Source organism: Octopus bimaculoides, chromosome 16 (genome assembly GCF_001194135.2).
Source record: "Octopus bimaculoides isolate UCB-OBI-ISO-001 chromosome 16, ASM119413v2, whole genome shotgun sequence".
NCBI lineage: Eukaryota > Metazoa > Mollusca > Cephalopoda > Octopoda > Octopodidae > Octopus > Octopus bimaculoides.
In genome coordinates this window covers 14,668,501-14,674,545 of record NC_068996.1, presented here as the reverse complement: position 1 = coordinate 14,674,545, position 6,045 = coordinate 14,668,501, and the positions used below count along the sequence as shown (strand labels likewise).

The window sequence follows — 6,045 nt, the reverse complement described above, 5'->3', positions numbered from 1 at the left end:
GCTAAATAAATTTGTCAATCTACTTCATTTTGGTTAATATAGAAAGGATTGAGGTAACTCCTCCTGAATGAAGTAGATTGACAAATTTATTTTTTGAACCAGTGGAAGACACGCGAGATGTCGAAATATTGTTCACAAGATAGCAAATGGCACTCTTCTTTTAATTTTGATATTATTATTATTATTATTATTATTATTATTATTGTCATCATTATTATTATTATTATTATTCATATATACACAGCAGATTAGACTGTTGGACTGTTGTAAAAGAAAAGAGTCCTAACATCAGGCTACAAGAAGTAGCCTTAGAACTCTCCTATCGGGTTATATCAAGTAACCTTAGATGCCAAGAACCCTTCTAAGTATCTCAGCTCTCCCTAATAACACTGTTTTCTTCAGTTCTACTAAACTGGGTTTTATGCCTATTTCCTCTATCCATCTGTTCAGACCTCTAGGGATAGTTTCCAATGCACCGATAACTACTGGTACATATTTTACTCGCACTTTCCATAGTCTCTGTAATTCAATAGCTAGGTCCTGGTGCTTTGCTATTTTTTCTATACTTCTCAAATTCATTTTTTCATCATTTGGGATACTAAAGTCAATTATCTAGCATTTTCTACTCTCTTTATCTATTACTACCAAATCAGACCTTTTAGCTTCTATTACTCTATCAGTCGGAATGTTAAAGTCCCACAGCGTCTTACATTTCTTACTTTCTAGTACTTTACTAGGTTCATGTTTATACCATTTATCAGAATGTTTAAATCTTAGCTTTCCACATAGCTCCCAGTGGATTTCTCTCCCTAGATTATGATGTCTTTTCTTGTATTCTTCCTGTGCCAGCATGCTACATTCACTTACTATATGAGTAACGCTTCCCTCTTTTGATTTGCATAATCTACATTAGGAATCAACTTCTTTGTGTCTATGTTGGCTTTTATCCAATTAGTCCTTAATGCTTGATCTTTTGCAGCTAATAACAAACTTTCTGTCTCTCTCTTCAGTTTTCTTTTCTGCAACCATAACTATGTCTCACTATTACTATTTGCTGAAACTATATTTGAGAAACTACTATGCAACGCTTTCTCCTGCCAGTCACATAATTTCTGTTTCTTTTTCTGGTTTTTAAGTTCGTTTGTGTTTTTGGTTTCCCTATGTGTTGCTGTGACTCTAGTAGACTTCAATAAACTTTCTTCGCTATTACCTACATAGGAGTCTATATCTACTGTATCTAACTCCACACAGTCGTCTACAGATATTAACCCTCTGAAAGGATCATTATCATTATTATTTAATCGACTTCTTGTTGTTGTTATTATGAAGTTGGCAGAATCGTTAACACTCCAGGCAAAATGCTTAGTGGGATTTCGTCCGTGTTTACTTTTCTGTTCATTCTTTCACAGTCGATAAAATAAGTAGCAGTTGGATACTGGGGTGAATGTAATCGACTTAGCCCCAAATTTTCTGGTCTTGTGCCAAAATTTGAAACTAATATTTAAAGAACGACAGTAAGTCTTCATATGATTGTAATCTCGCATCCTTGTAATCTCGTATTCTACAGAAACTGAAATCCAGGGTCAATGGAAATTTAAGGCAAGTTATGCAGTCCATATTTTTCTTTCTTTATTCATTTCAGAAAGCTTAGTTCATGCAGAAATTTCTGCCAATAAACGATTATTTGTACCACAGCTGATAGAAGGAACTCCGACTTAGTGACTAAACCTTTGAAGGAAAGTGTATATGGTTGCATGACCTGACAGAAATAGCAGCCATAGCTCCCTCGAATAACACGTTGTTGCATTAAACAATGAATACATTTCTTAAATTAACGAGGATAAATCACGTGAAAATGCAGAGAAAGAACAAAAACTACCAAGAATTTGAAGTTATGATTGTAACTGCACTTTGAGGGAAAGTAAAAGCTTAGATAGAGCGAAGGAGAAGAAATATACATTAAATAATGTTATTCTGGATCCGCTTCTGGATATGAATAAACATTCAGATGTCATAGCGGTAATATTTTAAATCAAAGCTTTGCAATATTAAGGCTAACCTGCGGTTAAATTACAGCAATATGGAAGGGTGTTAAGATAAGATGTGCCTAAATGCAGTATTAGTATTTCTAAATGAAAGAAAGGATTGCCATTTCTGGAATGCTTTTGATCATAATTCTGTTTCATCTAAACTGAAATTAGGGACAAAGAACAACAAAAATAAGAAAGGACACCATAGGTAATGTGGGGTCCGGACAAAACTCCACTAGGACACCCCACCCCAGGACAAAACACTCTCGGACTAAAACCCCGCGGACAATACCCCCTAAGTTGAAGTGCAAAAGAAGGTAAACTCCTAAGTCATATTTTTAAAGGAGATGCACAATAAGAACCCCTACGGGGATTTTATTCTTAGTGGACTTTGCCCTACAATCAGATAATGTAGTCCAAGGTACACTATGTCTGAATAAACAATAAGATGGACATGGTTGAAACATCTTTTATCCTTGGTTTGTGTTATGGAGATACGAGTAATAATGGAACACCCCTCTCACGTGACGAGTTGCATGTGCTTAAATATTGTGATGTCAAGAGTGTCAGTCGGGTAGACGGTCATTAGACAGTCGTGGCTTACTTGTCTAACTAACTATACTGCTATACCGGAGTGGACGTTATAACAGTCCGACGTTGGATTACAACAGTCTGCTGGTTCAGTACTGACCCGGAGTTAAACAAATAAAACGATGGTCACTAATACGAACTAACATACTATACATTAGAGAATGTAGGGGGTGAATCCACTGTCTCAATAAAAGAGAGGATGGGCACGACTGGAGCATCTTTATTTAGATATAATGGAGCAATGCTGAACCGGGATTAACGAACAAAACTCCGTGCCTAACATCATGGAATGTTATTTTATGGTGGTTTATATTTGTGTGTGTGTGTGTGAATGTGTGTAAAAATGTATATACTTATATATGCATGCAATCGTGCGAATGTTTATGCACACGTGTATATATATATTGATCTTACCATCATGGAACAGTATACTCCGTATATATATACAAACACAAATATAATTATTTGTATATGCATGTGTATATAATAAATACGCCCGAGAATACGTATGCATATGTGTGTTTGCATATATAACTAATCTGTGAGAAATAATCCTACCAATCTGTAATGGAGTTGTGATTGAACGTGTGCCTCAATCACAGGAATTTGCATCATTCTTAATATGATGCCTAATGATTATGTGTGTGTATGCGTGTGTATCTATATGTATATATATGTATGTGTGTATGTGTACACACACACACACACACACACACACATATATGTAGGTGATCGATTTGTTAATAAATTACGTAACTGATCTACAAAACATATTTATGAATAAACTCGGAAAGATGAAGGACAGAAACCAAGAATCATTAATAAATGACACGATAAATTTTATTTTAGAGATAATTCTACTCTTTAACTCGTAAGTCATCAAATTAGTTCTGTAAAAATTATGTTTTATGAAAAAATAATAGTCTTTTTCGAGACACGAAAAAAATAAAAGTAACACTCAAAATAGTATTTATAGAATATTTGTTTGCAGCTATTCGCATTGGAACACACACACACACACATATATGTATATATTTTTATATGCATACATACATTGTTGTAACAACTCAATTTTGTGTAACAGCATCACATGATCGTTCTCTTAACCATGAGCAACGCGGATGTGTAGATGTGACTTTTCAGTCTTGCTAGAGGCTTACAGCTTTTTGTGAAGGTAGGGCAACGATGAGCGCCTCATGCAATTGGTGTTGCAGTATTGTTTCGGTGAAGCTTCATATGCCGTTTCTGTCCACAATATTTTCCACACTTTTTGTAAATAGAGATGCCGTAAAATGCATAGTTAATAACTTCCCTTTATGTGCGTGACATCTCTGGTGACTTCTAAGACTTATCTTACTTAGACAGACAAACCCACATTCGGTACGTTCATGCATATAGCTTTCAAAGTAAATTTATTGAAATCTTGAAAATGATAACAACGATAAAGAATTCTTGTTTGAAGTTTGTGGAAATACAAATGAAAATTGAGAAGAAATGGCTTTGAAAAAATTGCTATGAGTGAAAACATTTTGAAATACAGTAATCATTCGCCATATCGCGGTTCACCTATCACGCCCTCAGTACATCGCGAATGTTTCTAGTTAATATATATATAAATTTATATTGCGGACTCCTCAGCATATCGCGGGTTTCTTCGGCCGATATGTGTTTATGTTTTTCTTAGATTTTAACTATTTCTATGGTAAAATAAGCATTTTCACGCCTAAAAATTAATTGATTAACAAATGAATATAGAGTATAACACATTAATTAAAATATATTAAAATAAAACACGTAATGTACCGTACATGAGTAAACAAAGTATGGCACATACTGTATGGAAAACGAAACTCGGGAGGTGAGTGTGTGGTGTTGTCTTGCATTTATAATAAGATAAATACATGCAAATTATAAAAATAAGAAAAAATATATACAATACAGTACTGTTTCTACTTCGCGGATTTTCACCTATCGTGGGGGTGGGGTGGAACGTAACATCCGCGATAGTCGAGGGATTACTGTACGTTGAATTGTACAAACGTAGGAAAGGAATAATTTCAAAGGATAATGGATGTATACGGTTCATATGAAGAGGTTTGAAATTTGTTATTGTTAATCGTAAAATTCCCTACCTTACGAGAGAAAGGCAACGGCCTTTAATTATAATATGTGTGATTGTAAAATTTGATATTTTTAAGATTGATAATTTAATAGAATTAATTATTATTACCTCGATTAATAATTTTATAAAATTATATTAATCGAGGTAGATTTAACAATCTCAGTAGACTTAGCATCATTGTTTATGTCACTTAAAATACAGATACGAATAATTTTAGTTTAATCATTACCAAAAACCCTAAAAGGATTATTTTACTTGAATAATCAATTCAATCACCCACAAAATATTCTTTGAAGGTTTTTCTTTTCTTTTCTTTCTTTCCTTTTCAGTCATGATTATACGCTGCTGAAGTTTCATACCAGTTTCGAATCACATCTCATTACTGCAATGGTGTGCACCACTATTCTGTTGCGATATTTTTCAGGTAAAATCTATCATATATTCATTTCAGATGATTCCAGGCGTAACCATGGACCTAGAAAAAATTAATCATTTAATACAGTTTAAGCTTAAATTAATAACCTTTTATATAATAGGCACAAGGCCTAAAATTTTAGAGAGGAAAGAATAGTCAATTATATCGACCCTCGGTACTTGACTGGCACTTATTTCAACGACCCCGAAGGGGTGAAAGACAAAGTCAACCTCAATGCAATTAGAACTTAAAACGTAAAGACAGACGAAAAATTTCTAAGCATTTTGTCCGGTGTGTTTACGATTCTGTCAACTTACTATTTTAAGCTTAAATTAACAATAAAATGACGTAATGCGTATGCTGTCTCTCAATGTTTTCTCTTTTGATTTTGCTACGGGGTACCGACATAAAACTTTTAGATACTGCACAGTTACACTTCTACCATAGTATTGCAACCCAAATCTATCTATCTATCTATCTATCTATCTATCTATCTATCTATCTATCTATCTAGCTACTCTCACCACTACACCACCGAAACACATCAAAATAGTTCACATCACACAAACGCAGCACCACACACTCAAAACCCTCTTTCCAAATGCGGTTGGGGGGTTCCAAAAATATTTATCAAAGAAACTCTTCAAAAACCTCATCCAAGATACTTCAAAAGAAGAGGAAGCTAAAACTTTCGAAACGAGTAAGTAACCTTCTCTCTTGTCTCTTTTACTGTCGTGTATGAAACACAAATTTCGACTTCAACTATGCTTAAATTAGGTTGTGTAAATGTACGTGGCTTGGCGTCAGCTTGGAAGCAAGGTTACCTTCTAAATGACATCAAGTCACAGAACATAGAAATCATGGCTATCAGTGAAACCAGACTCAGT

At 34.3% G+C, this 6,045-nt stretch overlaps 1 long non-coding RNA gene across 3 annotated transcripts in view; it reads right to left on the bottom strand.

Annotated features, from left to right (window-relative positions):
- Positions 1–6,045, bottom strand: part of LOC128249591 (uncharacterized) — a 30,391-nt gene that overhangs the window by 6,851 nt on the left and 17,495 nt on the right. For 2 of the 3 annotated variants that reach the window (XR_008265694.1, XR_008265693.1), the window contains one exon: positions 4,907–5,218. This is a non-coding gene — a long non-coding RNA (uncharacterized LOC128249591). Of the gene's footprint in view, positions 1–4,906; positions 5,219–6,045 lie in introns of those variants that run through there. The other variant, XR_008265695.1, reaches the window with a different exon arrangement.